Here is a 20,543-nt window from a genome sequence, read left to right on the forward strand (position 1 = left end):
TTGCAGGTCTTATCCATGTCCCCGTGGTCTTTTGGACCCCTCACCCCCACCCCAACACACACACACACACATGCTCACAAACATCAGTATTTTAAGTTTATGTGAGTAGAGTGTGTCTATAAACGCCATGGGCAGTGGATGGGACTTGGATGAGGTCATTTGTCACCCTATGGTACCCTATGGGGGCAGGGCCCCAGGACCCCATAGAGTTGGCATATTGGCTCAGAGGGATGTTGAAACTGTGAGTGGAACAACATACCACCATCCTCCACTTCCATTTGCATCCTCTACTTCTCTCCTACAGCAGGCTGACGCCGGCCCAGAGCCTGCAGACAGCCAGGAGCTCACATCTCAGCCTTTTGGAGGCCGTGCACCACCATGGGAATGCAATGGAAGATACAGACCCTCCTCATAAACATTTCCCACACTCTTTCTATGGGTTCCCTGGGGTCCCCAGTGAAGAGCCCCTGGGGGAATAGAAAGGGCACTGGATTTGTAGTTGTAGAAATCTAAGTTCAAGGTCTGATTCTACCTCTTACTAATTCTGTGGCTGATCTCTCTGAGCCTCAATTTCTACATCTGAAAATGAGGTAAGGCCAGCACTGCAGGTTGTAAGGGACCTGCTACGTGATAGGTCTTCAGTTTTGTCTTCCCTGTCTCAGCCTCCTAGATACGTGGTTACCATTTGCAAGTCCCTGGAGCTAACAGGTGGAAGTTTCATGCCAACTTCATGAAGACTTTCCTGAAGAGGTCTTCATGCACTCACGTGAAACCATTTACTGAGCATTTATTATGTGCTAGCCACAGTGGTAGGTGCTGGAGTATGCAAGTGTGTGTTTATACCTGCTGTGAAAGGTATACAGAGTTGAACATAATATGAGATCTCAGGGAGCTCGCATGATGAGCTAGTATCCATCTATCCACAGAATGCAATTTGCCTAAAATGTTTAGCGTAAAATGTTTTACCCGATTAACCCACTAAAATGACATTTTATTATTGATACCTCCAGCATTTTGGCTATGGGATCAAAGTCTGGCCTATGTTTGACACCCATATATCTCTGTGAAAACACATTCTCTTCCTTGACTCTGTTAAATTCAATGCCAAGAGCCTCCATTAGGGATATTCTTGTGTAGTCAAAATTGAGTGTGGTGTCTTTGGCATGAATATATTGAATGCACAGCTTTTGAAATTAGTTCAATACGGTAAATATCAATGTTCTCACTGACTGAATAAAATTGATTATAATATTGCACTCTACACAGCTGAAGATTAACTTTTGGGGAAATGATTTTTTATCATGGCTAAAAATCCATTTTTAAGATGCTTGTCAGGCTGTTCTTTTCAGCATAGTTCTCAACTGAAAATGTAAACAGCTCATGGCATTGTGGGCATTTGGCCTCACTGCTGAACACGTTCAAACACCTCTGCTCTCACAGTCTTTTCTTCAAGTCGAACAGTCTACGGGAATGCACTAAGCTCCCACTTTGCCAAGAACCTGGCTGTTTGGTAATAATCTGGAGAGATTCCTAAAGACTTCGATAATTGTAACGTTTTGAAACCTTTGTCTCTTTGGTGTTGTTCCTACTGAGGCTCCTCATGCCATTCAGGTTCCATAATTTGGATGTTAAATGAAAACAAAAATGAAGCACAGTGGTCTAGTTTACAATTTAGGTTATTTGGCCTACTTCAGTGTGTCTCCTTTTCGAGTCTTTTCCCCTTTACTATTAACTTCTACTTACTGAGCACCTACTAATTTGTACAGTTCTGGGCCAGGAACTGCTGTGAGCATGAGACAGCTGGCGTCTTGATTGTAGGCAACAGAAATCCACCATGAGCAATGTGAGTAGATACAGAATTCACTGAAAGGAAATTGGAGACTTTCAGAGACTGAAAGACCTGAGCTGGTGTGTGGTCCAAGAAGCAGGAAGAATCACAGCCATCTCTTAACAAGAACAGGCTACTCAGAAGGCTGCCAACCACCACAGCCACAGTAACTGCCATCAGGTTGGGTCCACTGCAGGCCACAGCTACTGCACAAGGAGGTTCCAGCCCTCCTTTTATCTTTGCTGCATGTACCCAGTGGTCAGAATTCTAGGCAAGAGCTCCTGGTTGCCAATCTTTGGTCCTGTGCCTGTGCCCTGGCTGCCAGGGGTGGAGTGAGGAAGAGGATCCCTTTGCTTTGTTGTCTGTAGTTGCAGACAGGGTGATGTGACCCCTCCAAGTATGAAAAGGTTAAATACCAGGTAGTAAAAAATGACAAAACTCCACCACATTCCTTGTTCAATGGTAAGAGAAGTACTAACATTACAATTAGTTCAGATGAGGGGAATTATTATTATTATTATTATTTTTGAGTCTCGGTCTGTTGCCCAGGCTGGAGTGCAGTGGTGTGATCTCAGCTCACTGCAGCCTCTTCCTCCCCACTTCAAGCAATTCTCCTGCCTCAGCCTCCCAAGTAGCTGGGATTACAGACGCATGCCACCACACCCAGCTAATTTTTGTATTTTTAATAGAGACGGGGTTTCACCATGTTGGTCAGGCTGGTCTCAAATGCCTGACCTCAAGCAATATACCCACCTTGGCCTCCCAAGCGTTGGGATTACAGGCATGAGCCACTACGCCCAGTGGGAATTAATTATTTACTGGAGAAATAATGGTAGATCTCACAGTGGAGTAGACTTATAAATAAAATTTTGAAGGAGGAATGGATAAGAATCACCATGCAGATAATGGTAAGCCCAGGCATAAATGCTGATGTATACAGAGGCCCAGATATATGAGACAGCATAGAGCGTGAGGTTGGAGGAGTACAGAAAGGAGACAGGGCAGAATTGGCTGCCCTTCTCAGCCAGCTTATACCATTGGACTATGAACAGAGAGACACTGAGCAGTTTTAGACAAAGGCAGGTCACATTTGCCTTTTAGAAAGCTCACCTTGGTCCCTCTACAGAGAGTGGATGGCAAGAACTGGCGTGGGCTGGGGTAAGCCAGGCCCGGAGAGACCAAGTTGTCTCATTCTGGCTTTTTCTCCAATTAGCTGTGTGATCTGGCCTCCAACTTGATCTTTACCTGTCTAGGCCTCATTATTTTCATCTTTTAAAGTGCTTTGATTGGATAAGACAATTCTAATGTAGTCCATTCTACCTTCAAAGTTTTAGACTTTGTTACTGTAAAGGCAGATTGGAGTATGACTATTAAAAAAAAAAACTTAAATTGCAGGATAAAGTATTTGAACTACTTGTTTACTTATTCAACAAATCTTTTTATTTTTATTTTATTTTATTTTTAGAATCACGGTCTCACTCTGTCACAGGCTGGAGCACAGTGTCGTGATCATAACTCACTATAGCATCGAACTCCTGGGTTCGAGCAATCCTCCCACTTCAGCTTCCAAAGTAGCTGGGATGACAGGCACATGCCACCACATCCTGCTAAGTTATTTATTTATTTATTTATTTTGGCAAGGGCGAGTAGACAAGGGTCTTGCTTTGTTGTTCAGGCTGGTCTCCAATTCCTGGCCTCAAGTGATCCTCCCGCTTAGGTCTCCCAAAGCACTAGGATTACAGGCGTGAACCACTGCGCTGACCTCAACAAACATTTACTATTATTTATGTCTCAAACACACTTCTAGGCTTCAGAGAATTAGCACCAAATAAGCAAAGTCCTTCCCACTATGTGAGGTCTTTTGAATGAGAGCTAGATTCTAGCAAGAGGAGTGGGGGGCAGTCAACAATAAAGAAACAACTCTAACGATATAAGATGGTGGTATGTGCTATAAAGAACAAAGCAGGTTGAGGGGATTTGGGAGTGACTGGAGAGAGGTAACTCTTCATAGGCTGGCAGGACGGCCTCTCAAAGAAGTGAAAGAGATTTTAAACAGATATTCAAATGAAGGGAGGAATCAAGTGAAGATAGGCAGGAAGAATTTTCCAAGCAGGAAAGATCAAAGAAATGGCAAGTGGAAAAGTCTCAGGGCATGTGAGAGGAAGAGCAGGCAGGTCAGTGGTTGCGGAGCACGGAATGAGGGAAAAGCACACACAAAGGCTCCGAGTCATGTTGAAGAGAAGACGAGAATATCTACATGACGTCATGGAGGGGCCAGAAAAGGGTGACGGGAGATGACTTCAGAGAATTGGCCAGGGGCCAACCTTCATTCGTGCATTGTTGATTGTTTCATTCTTTCAGTGCGAGAGGCACTGTGCTAGGAACTGGGAGCGCAACCATGAACTGGCCATGCCTTCAAGGAGCTTAAACCCCTTCTAAGGGGCTCAGAAGGCGTCAAACGTATCTTTTTTTTTTTTTTATTTCTTTTTTAAGACAGAGTCTCGCTCTGTCACCCAGCCTGGGGTGCAATGGCGTGGTCTCGGCTCACTGCAACCTCTGCCTCTCGGGTTCTAGCAATTCTCCTGCCTCAGCCTCCCGAGTAGCTGGGATTATAGGCACATACCACCCACCACATCTGGCTAATTTTTGTATTTTTAATAGAGATGAGGTTTCAGTATGTTGGCCAGCCTGGTCTTGAACTCCTGACCTTGTGATCCACCTGCCTCGGCCTCCCAAAGTGCTGAGATTACAGGTGTGAGCCACTGTGCCTGGTCAAGAGACACCAAAAGTACCTTCTCTCGTCAATTTTTTTTCCATGTCTCCATAGCTTGCCAACTCTCCTGCAGTCACACTTTTCTGGCCCATTGAGCTTTTGCTCAGGATGTTGACTTTGCCTGGGTTTGCCCTTGTTATCACCTCACACAGCGAAATCTTCCTTAGCCTGTAAGATTCAGCTCAAATGCCAGTTCCTTGAGGAAGTTTCTAATACCCCAGACTGGGAGAAATCTCTACTGCTCTATGTCACTCACCCATTTATCCATCCATCTGTCTATTCAGGCATCCTTTCATCCATCCATCACCTTCACTGGTCTTTTCCCCTCCAGTCAGTAACAGGCCTGTCCTGGGTACCACTGATGCCACAGTGGACAAAACACAGTCTTGCCTTTGAGTAAGTCAGAAAGCAATGGCAAAGTCAGACAAGAAAATTAACCATTGAAATATAGGGAAATATTACAGTGAATTATTTTTAACGGGCACTTGCTGTTTGTTCAAGGTCATATGGAGCACAAGAAATAATAAAGAACAGTGAAATACCAAATCCTGACTTTAATCATTGCTCCTATTTTACAAATGGAGTTTGTAAATAATTTTTCAATGTATAGGATGGATATTAAATATCGGCTTATTAAAGATTTAATATACAGTCTAAATAGTAGAAATTCAACTGGACAATTTGCTATGATGACAACAGTAAAATAATAGTCTTATTTTCTCCCTTATGGCTCTCACTGACATAATTGTAGTCGATTCCTCAAACAGTAAATTTCTTTTTTTTTTTTTGAGACAGAGTTCCACTCTGTCACCCAGGCTAGAGTGCAGAGGCACGATCTCAGCTCACTGCAACCTCTGCCTCCCAGGTTCAAGTGATTTTCAAGCCTCAGCCTCCCGAGCAGCTGGGATTACAGGCATATGCCACATGCTGGCTAACTTTTGTATTTTCAGTGGAGACGGGATTTGGCCATGTTGGCCAGGCTGGTCTCGAACTCCTGACCTTAAGTGATCCACCCACCTCGGCCTCCCAAAGTGTTGGGATTACAGACTTGAGCCATCATGCCTAACCCAAATAGTAAATTTCTATGTAGATAAAGTAATTAATCAAAAATTGGTATGAAACACTCTACCAACTAAAAATCTGTGGGAGAACCCTCCTCAAGACATTTGTATTATATAATTGTGGGGATAAGACTCAGAAATGAAACAGTAATTTCATTTGTGAAATGCACTTTTTAAAAGGCCGTAGAGGATAGGAACCAAATGAATGGTATATAGGAAGTCAGTGATATGAATTCACAGAAGTATTGGGGAGGGAGGCTTTGAATTGATCCTTTCATGATGAGCAAAATTCAGAGGATAAAGTAAGGGGAGGAGAAACTTCACATTAGGGAAATAAGGAAAGCAAAGGCCCTATTGAGAGCTGATGAAGGGCTGAAAATCATACAGAAGGGTGTGTGCAGTTCCTTGGAATTTATGAAGTTGGTGCTAAATTATCTTCTTTACCATTATCCCCAGCACCTAGCATATGGCTTGTCATAACTATGTGTTGGATGAATGGATTTTTAAAAAATGAATGAATAAGCCATAGGGAGCTGCTGCAGATTCTTATTTACAATGACTTAAAGAAAATGGTGCTTCTGGGAGATTAACCTGGCAGCAGTGATCATGATGAGCTGGACTGAACAGGGAAGATGGTGAAGAAAGGACCACTTCCTGGTAGGTCGCATGAAGTATGGAGATATCTGCTCCAGGTGGTGCCTGCAGGTCTAAGAAACAGTTGAAGGAACACATAAGAGTTACCAACGGAGATGAGTGGTCAGGCAGAAGGAGGAGTCAAAGATGACTGGAAGGATGGCAGTGTGTTCATGGGGCCTATTGAGTTGTAAGAGAGGAGGATGTTTCAGGAGGATTGCCATAAGAGAAGGTGACGTTTAGGGGCAGGAAGAGGGAGGGCATGAAGGTGCAGAGTCCCTAGTCTGATCACAGAGAGGAGCATCAGTGTCCTCTGCTCTTGTAGGCAAAGGTCTCATGTGGAACGTTCAGGCTCCTAGTCCTTCGTCTTCTTGTAAGCTAAGTTAATTTCCTCTGCAATTCTGTAGCAATACAAAATCATTAAATAACCAAATCAGGAAAGTGTGTCTGTGTGTAGTTCCATCATCTTTGATTTCTCCTTCATTTTTCTGTGATCCTGCAGATGAAGGCTGTTTTTTGTTTTGTATGTTCTAAGTGGGAGTGAGGGTTCTGCTTTGCTTGCTTCTGAACTGGAGAATGATGTTGGTGAGGTCCCCAAAGGCAGCAGGAAGAGCAATGGGGTGGAAAGTGATGCTTGCTGTCGTTATTGTACCTGTTGTTATACCCACCCCATGGGGAAGGCTATTCAACCAATGAATGGTCGAGTCAAAGCCTAGGCCTGCCTGTCTCTGAACCTCACATCTGTGGAGGGCTTTATAAAGAGGGTAGATTGTTGTCTGGACCAGCCAAGTGAAGACTTGCCCGAAGGCAGTTGTATATTTAGATGACTGCCTCCAGTTGTTTCTCTCCCACATGGTGTCTCTGTAGATGCAAGTGCATCTTTTACACGTGGATCGAAGTCATCTTGCCGTACAGTTCATAGCATCCATGTTTTTGTCTTGTCAGAAGGATAATAATGGCTTACAGAATTCTGATAGTGGTGGCAGCAACACCTGGACAGTCAGAAATAATGCACGTGAGAGATGGAGGGGGCTTATCCCTAGGTAATAACAGTGACAGTGGGAAAAGTGGATGTAGTAGGAATGGATGTTGCAATGGAACCAATAGTTTCCTTTCTTTTCTTTCTTTCTTTCTTTTTTTTTTTTTAAGACAGAGTCTCACTCTGTCACCCAGGCTGGAGTGCAGTGGCATGATCTCAACTCACTGCAACCTCTGCCTCCTGGGTTCAAGCGATTCTCCTGCCTCAGCCTCCTGAGTAGCTGGGATTTCAGGCACACACAACCATGCCCAGCTCATTTTTATGTATTTTAGTAGAGACAGGGTTTCACCATGTTGACCAGGCTGGCCTTGAACTCCTGACCTCAAGTGATCCACGTGTCTTGGCCTCCCAAAGTGCTGGGATTACAGGCATAAGCAATAGGACTGTTTCTTGAATGGATGGGACTGGGTGGTGGTGATCATGGGGGAGAAGAGTAGGAAACTACAGGACTCAAGAATGACTTCTAGGTATTTGCCCTGAAAAAAACCAGACGGATCATGGGGCCATCTATAAGATGAAAAAGACTTAGGTAGGAGCCAGTTTGAGGGGAAAATAAACAATTCTGTTTTGGAAATGTGAAGTTTGAGATGTCTATTGCTCATCTTAGTGGAGTTTGCAAGTAGGCAGTCAGATATACACCTCAGGGGAGTTCAGGGCTGAAAATTCAAATTTGGGAGATGGATTTTTGCAAATCTCCTACCTCCTTCTCAGGTGTTAGGTTAAGATTAGGAGAGGGTAGAACCGCTTCTTGACCTACCAGAAATGAGTAGCAGATGCTATTTGTTCACTCATACTTTTTTTTTTTTTTGAGATGGATTCTTGCTCTGTCGCCCAGGCTGGGGTGTAGTGGCGCAGTCTCGGCTCAGCTGTTATTTAACCCAATATATCAAAATTATATCAAAAATACTAATATCAAAAATTAGTATTATTTCAACATGGAACCAATATAAAATTACTGAGATATTTTACTTTCTTTTTCTCATGCTGTCTTCAAAATCTGTTGTGTCTCTTACACACGGCACATTTCAGTTCAGACTTAGCTGCATTTCAAATGCTCGATAGCCCGGATCTAGAGGATGCTGTAGAACTTGGCTCCTTGATGTCTAAACCCCTCCCTTGTCTCCTGCCCATTGGTTATCTCCGGACCTTGGGGGACTGTTGGGAGCTCCAGTGTGCTGTAAGATAGTGAGGTGTAAACCCTGGGCACACCGCCCCAGAACAGAACCCCAGTCCACGTTGCCCAAAGTGCCAGCGATGGCAGCCAGATGACAGAGGTGCCATCGTCACACAGATCAATATCTAGCTGTTCCTAGCCATACCTGGATTAATTAGTGACCACTGGAGGATAATTGCTGTGTTTTAAAACTGAGAGCATTGCTACCATGTACCATGGTAAATATATTTGTTAACAAGGTAAAAAAAATGTCTTTTTAGTAAAAGCAACTTTAATCCTGGTATCTCCCCCGATAACTCCCCTTGTCCTGTTTTCCTGGCACTGGGTGCTGACTGTTAGGCAGCATTTCTTCTCTAAATCCCACCGCCTGGGCATAGGAGAGATCAGAATGTGTTTGGTAACTGAACGAGCTCAAGAATGGGAGGCTTACCCTGTGACTCACAGGAGCAGAATGTGTGGGATTTTTGACATTGATTCCTTCTTCGAACGACAGATACAGACAATGACGAATGCTCTCTCTTCTTATCAGGAGAGCTCACCATGGGCGCTTCTTTCTTTAAGGAGTATGCGTCATGGCTGGCTGGCTCCTCCCCATAACCAGCAGTTTAAAGGTGAACAAAAATAGGTCTTGACGATAGCAGCTTTTGGAAGCCTAGGTGCGGTGCAGAAGGCCAGACAGGAATGGCTTGTCTTCCACTGCAACGTGGGGCTTCATCGGAAGCACCGCTGCTGGGGAGCAACCACCTCCTCCTGACCATCGCAAGCTGCCCAGGCAGACATGCTCATAGCAGCGTCCGTTTCCCTGCCTAACATTCTACCAGAAGATTCCTCCATGTCTACAGGCAGACCCAGGCCAATCTTGGCATGCATGTTCAAGTTTGTCTGACCTTTCTATCTTTCGCCTTCCTCTTCACTAGAGAACCTGAGCACTAGGGTCTCCTTTATTATTTGTTTTATCTTATTTATTTTATTTTATTTTTTTTGAGGCAGGGTCTTGCTCTGTCACCGAGGCTGAAGTGCAATGGTGTGGTCATAGGTCACTCCTGGGCTCAAGTGATCCTCCAGCCGTAGCCTCTAGAGTAGCCGGGATTACTGATGTGCAGCACCACAGCCAGCTAATTTCTTTCCTTTTTTGTTTTTTGTAGAGATGGGAGTCTTGCTGTATTGCCTAGGTTGGTCTCCAACTCCTGGGCTCAAGTGATCCTCTTGCCTCAGCCTCCCAAAATGCTGGGATCACAGGTGTGAGCCACCACATCTGGGCAGATTCTTCTTTAGGTTCCTGAGCCTGGAGAGATGGCTTGCCGGGGCATCTGTTGCAAAGGAATGAGATAAGCTGTGATAATCTGGGTCCTCCAAGAAGCAGAGGCCGTAGATTTTATCTATGGCCTGGAGAAAAGTGGGATGACCATTAGACTGCAATGCAAGTCTGACTCCAAACATAGGAGAGGACAGGTTGTATGGAGGCCTCCTTGGTTCTAGGGAAAGTTCAGCAAGGCAGAAGGGAAGTACTGAGACAACATTCTAGGCAGAGGAGCCCCATGTCTCTCAGGAAGGGGCCTGCCTAGTGTCTCGGCCATGCGCCATCATGGGCGGGGAGCAGCTCATGGAAAGGGAGCCTCAGCACAGGCCAGGATGGATTCAGAGCGTGGAGTGGCAGCTGGTGCCCTGGGCCAGATGTGTTCCCAGCTGGAGGCACTTTCTCACAACTGCTGTGTAGGCCTGGGTCCACATTGTTTTGTGAGCAAAAGTCGTGTGGGTGCTGCCTGGCACATATGTAGAGCAAGTGCCACATGATACGGTGGAAGGTGCCCTGGAATTGGCATCAATGTCCCAGGTCATGTCCCTGATCTGTCGCTTATTATTAGTTCATGATCTTAGGTGAGTCACTAAACCTCTCAGAGCCTTGGTTTCTTGATCTTAAAATAATACCTCTCTTACAGCATGGTTGTAGAGTGAAACTAGCTCTTGTGATAAGGAGTACTTTGTATAATGTTGACACAAATGCACACGTTATAACCAAATCAACAAAGCACAACTGTTAAAGACCAATGACAGGAGCTCTGGAATTTTGCTATAAGCAGTCTGTGGCAATGATAGAGATTTGTCTGTCTCTGTAGTTATACTTGCACGAAACTGCACACCATGCCAGTATACAAATTCTACAGGGTCTCAGTCACTTAGCAGATGTCAGTTGTCTTGACTGTTCTGGGCAGGTATTTATAAAAATAAAAAAACAAAAAGCATTTCAGAAAAGCCTATTTTTTTTAAACAAAAGATGGCTGGCTATTCTGCAGCTGCCGAATAATTCAAAGTCAGCAGTAATTCATAGTGAGTCAGCTGTAGCTTCTTACTGCTTCCCACTGCTTTTTTTCCTTTTCTGCCTCTAAGATGAGGAAGACACTGGTGATGAAAGGGTCGAGGTGTTTTAATTCCCGGAAGTCCCTTGGTTTTGTGTGTATGTGTGTGTGTGTGTGTGTGTGTGTTTTCTTTTGAGATGGAGTCTCTCTCTGTCGCCCAGACTGGAGTGCAGTGGTGCAATCTCGGCTCACCACAACCTCCACCCCCAGGGTTCAAGCAATTCTCCTGCCTCAGCCTCCCGAATAGCTGGGATTACAGGCACGTGCCACCACGCCGGGTAATTTTGTATTTTTAGTAGAGACGGGGTTTCTCCATGTTGGCCAGGCTGGTCTCGAACTCGTGACCTCAAGCGATCCACCCGCCTCGGCCTCCCAAAGTGTTAGGATTACAGGCGTGAGCCACCACGCCTGGCGCCTTGGGTTTTATGTTAGGGAAATGTTGAGATCTGAAAGGCTGTGGAGCAACCTGTTAGCGATGATGGGTGAGCTCACAGGCACAGGCAGTGGCTCCAAGGCCTCAGCCAGAGACCCAGATCCTAGCGCAGATTCACTCATTTTGTCAACGATTCTAGGGGATAGGGAGGCGGGAGCTGGAAAAATAAGCTAGAAAGACTTCATGGGCTTCTTTCTAAATAGATGAAGGTTTCAGAACAAGGTAAATTTTATGCAGGAAAAACGGGTGGCAGTAGATGATCTAGTGTTAGAATCTCAGCATGGCCCTGGGGCTGTGAGCAAGTGAAATCAGACGAGGGACTGGGGAATCTCAGCATGGCCCTGGGGCTGTGAGCAAGTGAAATCAGACGAGGGACTGGGGAATCTCAGCATGGCCCTGGGGCTGTGAGCAAGTGAAATCAGAGGTGGGACTGGGGAATCTCAGCATGGCCCTGGGGCTGTGAGCAAGTGAAATCAGAGGTGGGACTGGGGAATCTCAGCATGGCCCTGGGGCTGTGAGCAAGTGAAATCAGAGGTGGGACTGGGGAATCTCAGCATGGCCCTGGGGCTGTGAGCAAGTGAAATCAGACGAGGGAGTGGTGGGAACCAGTAGCCAAGGTTGGAGGCCGAACCAGAGTTGAGTGATTCACACCATTAACAATGACTGACTGTGAAGAAACAGATCACCCCACCTGAGGACAGCCCCAAAGGAAGACGCGCTTTTACCACCACCCAAGGATGAAAGGCAGTGATTTCTCCTTCAAAGCCAGCCCCAGAGCTGTGGCTCTCCTCACCAGTTTTCCTTTCCTTCTGGCCGTGCGACCTCTGCTGCTCCATGGCCAGTTCAGAGGACACGTGACTCCTGCAGGAGGGGACAAACCAGTCACCATGCAGAAGCCTGACTAAACCGGGGCTTCTGACACCGTGGGCCTCAGACTGCCCACATCAGCGCCAGGTTGGGCAGCTTGTTAAGGAGGCAACTGCATCAGCCCATCCAGATCTGCCCATTCAGAATGTCTGGAAGGGGACTCCAGAATGTGCATGACCCTCCCCCATCTTCCTCAAGGGATTCTTTTGCACAGAAAAATGTAAGAATCACTGGGCACAGTCACTCACACCTGTAATCCCAGCACTTTGGGAGGCCAAGGCAGGCATATCACCTGAGGTCAGGAGTTCGAGACCAGCCTGGCCTACATGATGAAACCCCGTCTCTACTGAAAATATAAAAATCAGCCGGCGTGGTGGTGTGTGCCTGTAATCCCAGCTACTACGGAGGCTGAGGCAGGAGAATCGCTTGAACTCAGGAGGCAGAGGTTACAGTGAGCTGAGATCACTCCAGCCTGGGCAACAAGAGCAAAACTCCATCTCAAAAAAAAAAAAAAAAAGTGAGACCCAATTAAATGATCTCTAAAAAGCTGCCAGATCAAAAATCCTGTGACTTCAGAATCCCAATTTGAGAAAAATGATCTCATTTCTCAGTAATTTATAGTATTAAAGGTTTAATCTTCTTTCTCCCTTGTGAGTATTTTCTCTCCATCTTTAAGTCCCAACAAATTATTCATAAAATAAATGTATGGCCTGGGTGCGGTGGCCCACACCTGTAATCCCAGCACTTTGGGAGGCCGAGGTGGGTGGATCACCTGAGGTCAGGAGTTTGAGACCAGCTTGGCCAACATGGAGAAACACCACCTCTACTAAAAATACAAAAATTAGCTGGGTGTGGTGGCGGACACTGTAGTCCCAGCTACTCGGGAGGCTGAGGCAGGAGAATTGCTTGAACCCTGGAGGCGGAGGTTACAGTGAGCCGAGACTGTGCCATTGCACTCCAGCCTGGGGGACAAGAGCAAGACTTTGTCTCAAAATAATAATAATAATAATAATATTGTATGACGTTTATTATGTGCAAGAACCTATGTTTTGCGTGGAGGAAAAATATATGAGGCAGCCTGCCCTTAAGATGCTTCTAGGCTAGAAGAGGAGGAGCTGCAAAGGTGTGGAACCAACTTTGCCACAAGGCAGAGGGCGCTCCCAGGACTGATAATCCAGGAAGCTTCCCTTCCGGGTCAGTTGACAAATATTCTACATATCAATCCTGGCAATAAGTACTGTATAAATGATAGAATCAAAGGTCTCCAAGATTTTCGAGGTGGGAGATAGGAAAACTGGAGGGGGCAGTGAGAGAAGCTTCAGAGAGGAAGTGGCATTTGAGAGAGGCCTTTAAGAACAAGTCGCATTTCAATGGGCAGAAAACATTCTGGAAGAGATGGCATGAGGAAGGCATATTAGGGGGAAACACAAAGTGTATTGCAGAACGGGGGAAGTTCATTTTGGCGTGAGTGGAGGGGGCTTTCACGGGAAAGCTGGGATGGTGTATCAGTTATCAGTTGCTGCATAATACACCACTCCAAAATCTAAAGGCTTAAAGCAACAACAGTCATTGCTTTTGCTCTTGAGTCTACAGCTTGTCTGTGTTCCCCCCTGTGTCAGCTTAACGGGACTTGGAGAGACCACTTTCAAATGGGCTCCCTCGCGTGACTGGAAGGTCGGAGGTAGCTGTCTGTTCTTCGTGCGGGCTTCTCTATGGTTTGAATTTCCTTACAGCAGTTTGATTTCAAGAGAGCCGGGTGAAAGCTGTATTGCCATTTATGACGTAGCTTTTGGAGTCATAGTATCACTTCTGCTGCGGTCACAAGATGATATCCAAATTCAAAGAGAGGGAGCAAAGATCCTGCCTCTCAGTGGAGGAGTGTCAAAGTTATCATAAGAAGAGAATGTGGGAAGGGAGATATTGTCATAGCCAATGCTGGAAAATACATGTAAAACTCTAATGCGTGAAATACACAAAAACTGTAATCAGGCATTAAGTAATAATATATATTTTTTTAAAAAAACACAAATTTCATTATATATCACAATAACCTTTCAAATAGGCAAAGCAAATATTATTTGTATTTTGCAAATAAGGGAACACAACTCAGAGTTGGAGTAGAAAGGTGGATTTGCAACGAATTTAATGAAGTTTTCACTTTTAGAGCCCCTCATGAGACTGACACCTTCTTCTGAGCCCCAGAGGGGACCCAGAATTGTGTTCACATGGTCATACGTTTTGTAAATGTTCAGAGGTAAAGCATCCTTACTACAACTAGTTAAGTCTGCTGTGCCTTCACTTCAGCCTCCCCTCCATCACATTTCCCCTTGCATCAGGTGTTACTGGGCATTTTGGAGACCCAATTAAGAAATTGAGTTATAGATACATTTAGTTTTGGTGGAGTAGGTTATAATGATGTGGTTTCCAGTAACTTCAACATATGGTTAAGTTATTACTGGGCACCCCAGTGAGGAAATGGCTTCCAGGAATACTCCTATGGCTTACTGACTAACTCAAACATTACCGTGATACTAAAGTCCAGGACCAGAGGTCATACTGTGGTACGACTGTATCTTCTAGTACCCAGAATTCTCATGAAAATGTATGGGTAGTGGAGAAAACAAGGTTTGAAAAGTACACCACCAGAAGCTAGTCTGTGGAGAATTCTTCCAATCAGACATAAAATTACAAGGACAATACCTTTGTGTATAGTTCTGGCTTTTAAAATCTTTTGAATGTTTCACATAGTCAAAGAACAAACAAGATGAATAAGGTATGGCAAGGTTACAGGATTAAGAGCAATGTACAAATATTAATTGTATTGTGTACAGTAGCAATGAGCAAACCAAAAATGAAATTAAGAAAGTAATTTCACTTAAGATAAAAAGACTAAAATACTTAGAATTAAATTTAACAAAGAAGTACAAAACTTATGCTGTGAAAACTACAAAGCTTTGTTGAAATAAATCGAAGAAGAAACCAAATAAATGTAAAAACAGTCTATGTTCATGGATTGGAAGATTTAATATTCTCGAGACGTCAGTATTAACATAACAAGATGTATGTTATACTTTAGTTTTTAAAAAATGGACAAAAATGTGGTGGGATAGTTGAATGTGATTCATCCTTCCCAGGCCCACATGACCCGAACACTATGATGCATTATAATGGCAGGGAGAGGAATTTTGGATTCAACCTGACCTGAATTGGAACCCTGGCTTTATTATTTACTAATGTATGCCTTTCCTCATTTTTTCTTGATGTTACCAGTTCTGATTTTCTTCATTCGCTCAATAAGGATAATAAATAGCAACTCCTCAGGGTTGCTGTGGGGATCAGATGTGATGTCAGTAAAGGGCTGGCACTACTGGTTTCCTAAACCCAACTCCCTTCCTTCTTGCCCACGTCCCATGCAGGTATTGGAAAACCCAAGCGCTGACTCTCCAGGCCAGCCTCACACCTAAGAATGCCGTGGGAAATGAGATACCATCTCACACCAGTTAGAACGGCAATCATTAAAAAGTCAGGAAACAATAGGTGCTGGAGAGAATGTGGAGAAATAGGAACACTTTTACACTGTTGATGGAACTGTAAACTAGTTGAACCATTGCGGAGAACAGTGTGGTGATTCCTCAAGGATCTAGAACTAAAAATATCATTTGACCCAGCCATCCCATTACTGGGTATATACCCAAAGGATTATAAATCATGCTGCTATAAAGACACATGCACACGTATGTTTATTGTGGCACTATTCACAATAGCAAAGACTTGGAACCAACCCAAATGTCTATCAATGACAGACTGGATTAAGAAAATGTGGCACATATACACCATGGAATACTATGCAGCCATAAAAAACGATGAGTTCATGTCCTTTGTAGGGACATGGATGTAGCTGGAAACCATCATTCTCAGCAAACTATTGCAAGAACAGAAAACCAAACACCGCATGTTCTCACTCATAGTTGGGAATTGAACAATGAGATCACTTGGACACAGGACGGGGAACATCACACACCGGAGGCTGTTGTGGAGTGGGGGCAGGGGGGAGGGATAGTATTAGGAGATATACTTAATATAAATGATGAGTTAATGGGTGCAGCACACCAACTTGGCACATGCATACATATGTAACAAACCTGCATGTTGTGCACATGTACCCTAGAACTTAAAGTATAATTAAAAAAAAAAAAAAAAAGAACGCCGTGGGATGCGGTTACAGACAGTGAGAAATCTGCTGGGGATGCCTGGAACAAGACCATACCTGGCAGGGGCCACTCCATGGCCTTCTTGCTGCCTTGAATTTGGCTATGAGCCTGGGTGGCAGCAGCCATCTTGTCACTGAGAGGTGGCAAGCAGGAAGAAGAGGCTAAGAGAATAGAGACACTGTTGAGCTGCTGAAGCACAGCAAGCGGCCACTTCTCCATACTTCTTGCTATTTGACTTGCTAGTGCAAGTTACTTTTCTGGTCAGAGCATTCATAACTGAAATGCGCTTTGAAGTATGACTACTATTATTAAATGCAGCATAAGCTTTCCATAGCTGCTACATAATCACAACCCCTACTGTGTCAGACTGACCAGTAGCCAACTAAACATGACAGCAAGTACTGTTGCCAGCCCCTGCCTTCTTGCACTTGTGGAGTTCGTTTAAATCTAAATTCAGGACTCACCTTGTTAAATTTTATCTCCTCAGCTTTTCCCCTTCTTTTCAGAGAGTTGCAATTCAAATTGCATTTTAGCCTCAATTGACATATGGCTGTTAGACCAGTCAGGAATCATTGACTCATCCCCCACCTTGAAAAAGCATGTAGAGCCTATAATTGTATTTTATATCAACTCCCTCTTATCCCCTCCCCATCACCTGGGTCAACATCTCTTTTCTCTCAGACAGACCTCATCTTAGTTGAGGTGATATTTGAGTCCACAGTTCCTTTTAGGGTCCTGGGGACCTTTTTGGTGGTAGGGTGGAGAGTGTGCACCACAGAGACTAGTCGCCAAGAGTCACTGCAGTTACGTCCATGTATCCTGTGCTGGTGAAGGGTGGGTGGGCTTCATGCAAATCTCTGCTTGGCTGCAGCGTCTCCCAGTAAGACGAGCAAGGGTGCTTTGAAGTCAGTGTTGAAACCCCAGAAGAGCAAGAAATGATGCTGTTCCTGCCCAAAGGTGGAATGAAATGCAAGGGAAGGAGGAAAACATTATGACATAAGTATTAAGAAAGAGGCTGTTTATGGGAACTCTCTGAAAGACTCAGAGCCACTGCCAATTAAGAAAGTTAATGATGACTGCAGCAGGTTTGCAGAAAATGAAAGGAAAGTGAGGCTATTTAATTGCCATCATAATAGAAGAACTTGTAGAAAATAGGAATAAGATCACAATCATTATTAATTCATAAAAAATTTATAGGGTGCCATTTTTAATATAACACTGTGCAGAGATACTGCAGTCTAGCGTTACCTCCAGTTTAGACAGGCTGAATTACATACAGTTTCTCATCTGTATGAGATAAGGTGATATAAATTGAAGCTGATGGGATGAGTTTATTGGATAAAACCAACAACAGAAGGGAAATAAGTAACTGTTTATACAACGTGGTAACTATCTATATTGTTCATTAGCAGACAATGTTTGTAACTGGAAATGAAATGCATTAAGCATGTTTGGGAAAGTAATAAATGGGATGTAACCATGGAAGTCCTATGCTTAACCGGGGTTGGTGGTCGGGGGGGAGGGGATTTAGAGAACTTCAACTAGACAGGCTTTGTGGAGAAAGTGTGTGTCTAAGAATTACTTGCGCCGGGCGCGGTGGCTCAAGCCTGTAATCCCAGCACTTTGGGAGGCCGAGACGGGCGAATCATGAGGTCAGGAGATCGAGACCATCCTGGCTAACACGGTGAAACCCCGTCTCTACTAAAAAATACAAAAAAAAAAAAAAAACTAGCCGGGCGTGGTGGCGGGCGCCTGTAGTCCCAGCTACTCAGGAGGCTGAGGCAGGAGAATGGCGTGAACCCGGGAGGCAGAGCTTGCAGTGAGCTGAGATCCGGCCACTGCACTCCAGCCTGGGCGCCTGGGCGACAGAGCAAGACTCCGTCTCAAAAAAAAAAAAAAAAAGAAAAAAAAGAATTACTTGCAAGGTGGGCTGAATCAGGGAGTTTTTTCCTGGTGCATGCTCCAAGATATGTTTGATAACAGTTGAGTACAACTCATGACAGAATTACACAACCCCAAGATACAGTTGGGTAGTTGGGTAACAGTTGAGTATAATCATAATGGAAGAGATGAAGAGACTTTTTGAATGTGTTTGAGAGGAGTGAAATGAATCCTACAATGATAATAATAATAATTGCTATTATTTTTTCAGACACGTGTTAAACCAGAAAAAATAAATCCGGTGAAAGAATCTTCATTTCTGGCGACACCTTAGAAGAAGAAACAGACACTCTTGGACGGATTTGTTAAAGATCAGAAGATCCATAATGTCATCCAAAATGGTGGGATTGGGGGCAAACAGATCAAGTTGATGGGGGGGGCGTAGCAACAGTGAGACCTGAAAGAGAAAACAAGAGTTAACAGAACCCAGACTAAGTGCAGGATTAACCTGCACCGTAAGAGGGTGCAGGCTCAGGGACCAGTCCATGAAGAGTTGTGCCATAGTAAGGAGTAGGGATGAACTGAAGCTCGCTCAGGATTATCAGCAGTATTGGCCTCTCCAAGAACTAAAAATAACCTCCTTCTTTGTCTTGCTATTACTTCAAGCCACAGCCGAGTTCTCTCTGTATACTTACACCTCAGATGGATGGGCAGTGCCTGTGGCTGTGGCCAGTGTCTTTTATTCCTACCTGGTTCCTCCCAGTCTGTGTTCCACGTTGTCACTGCCCCAACTGCAGAAGCCTTTTCCCAGTCCTCAATCTGTTCTCCCCACAGCACGCCTGGGCACAGTAGACCTCACTCACCCTTTGAGGAACCCCTTCCTTTTACCTGACTGCTGTGGTCTACGTGACCATCTTACTTCTTCCTCTGCATTTTCCTTGTGTCTGTCACTGACTCTCTCCCATGTCTGGCTCCCCAACTGTGGACATCCCAGATGTGTCAATCCTCATTCTCCGATTTCTCTCTTTATCCTAGACTCTAATTCACCTTTATTCATCTGTATTTCCAGAGTCAAGTTTGATTGTGTATATATAACCAAATGGCATATATCTCTGCCTATCATCTATCTATCTTTCTGTCTATCTATTTATCTATCTATGCCATCTCATTTCATGTCTTCAGGAAATATCTGTTAGCTGTTTTTCTCCAGATTATCATCCTTAAGCACTGTTGCAGCAGCAGTGGTGGTGGTGGTAGTAAGTAGTAACAGCAACAGCATCTATCATATAGTAAATGCTAACTATAGCTCAGGTACTTTAGTAAAATCTCATTTAAACCTTTCAATGCTATACACTGATGTTGCTGTTGAACACATTTTACAGAGGAGGAAACAGAATCTCAGCAGGCTTAACTGCGGTTCCCAGTCACACAGCTAACACAGAACATGGCCTTGAACTCAGATGGTGTCTGACTAAAGTTTGCCGTTCTATTTCTGTGCTAAAACACCTACAGCAGTCCCTGTTGCTTACCAGGTGAGGCCCAGCATCCTCACTGACCATCCCGGATCTCCATAACGTAGCTCCACCGATCTGCCCCAGTGACTGCCTTCTGCTCCCAGAGCGGCACCTCCTTAACCACCTTCACCTTCCTATACGGTGAATGATATACAGACATGAAATCCTGATTCTGCCGTTTAGTACTTCTCTAAAACTGACTTCTTGTATTTGTAAAATACCCACCTCGTAATCTCAGGATTGCTGTGAGCATCAGATACAATGAATGCAAAGGGCCCGGCACGGTGCACGAGTCAGGACAGGTGCATCACGAACAGGACCCACTGAGTCTGTGACTCGTATTTCTGCTCCTGTGCCTTTGTTCATGTTATTCTCTGCATATGAAACGTTTGTACTTCCTATTGCTCTAGCCTGACAGTGCTTAGGGGTTAAATTCCATGTTTACTAAATGTTTCCTTGGCTGTAGCACACATTGATCTCTCCCCTCTGCAATTCTGAATGCACTTTCTGTCTTTCTGTATACACCAGGTGACTGCTGTCATCTATTGTCTTATTCTTGAATGGCTTCATGTAAGTGAGCCTCATAAGTTACTGGAAGTTACTGGTGAGCTTGCTTGTATTTCTTCTGTTCTCCTCTCAAAGCTACTGGCACAGTGTACCAAAGTGATTTGTTCATTGATTGATAGAGAAATATAAACATTGGGACAAATGAGAGAGAAAAAAGGGCAATTGGACATTATCTTGTTTGATTTCAGTTGGCAGTCGATGATTT

The 20,543-nt window shown here is 44.5% G+C and overlaps 1 long non-coding RNA gene across 1 annotated transcript; it reads right to left on the reverse strand.

The window, feature by feature from the left end:
• Positions 1-18,534: 18,534 nt before the first annotated feature.
• LOC117084870 lies at positions 18,535-20,107 on the reverse strand. Its single transcript, XR_004437723.1, has 3 exons — positions 19,997-20,107; positions 19,787-19,905; positions 18,535-18,714 (listed from the first exon to the last, which is right to left on the reverse strand). It is a non-coding gene; the product is annotated as an uncharacterized LOC117084870 (long non-coding RNA).
• Positions 20,108-20,543: the final 436 nt, after the last annotated feature.

Source organism: Trachypithecus francoisi, unplaced genomic scaffold, assembly GCF_009764315.1.
Source record: "Trachypithecus francoisi isolate TF-2019V2 unplaced genomic scaffold, Tfra_2.0 Lachesis_group1, whole genome shotgun sequence".
In the NCBI taxonomy this organism is placed as follows: Eukaryota; Metazoa; Chordata; class Mammalia; order Primates; family Cercopithecidae; genus Trachypithecus; species Trachypithecus francoisi.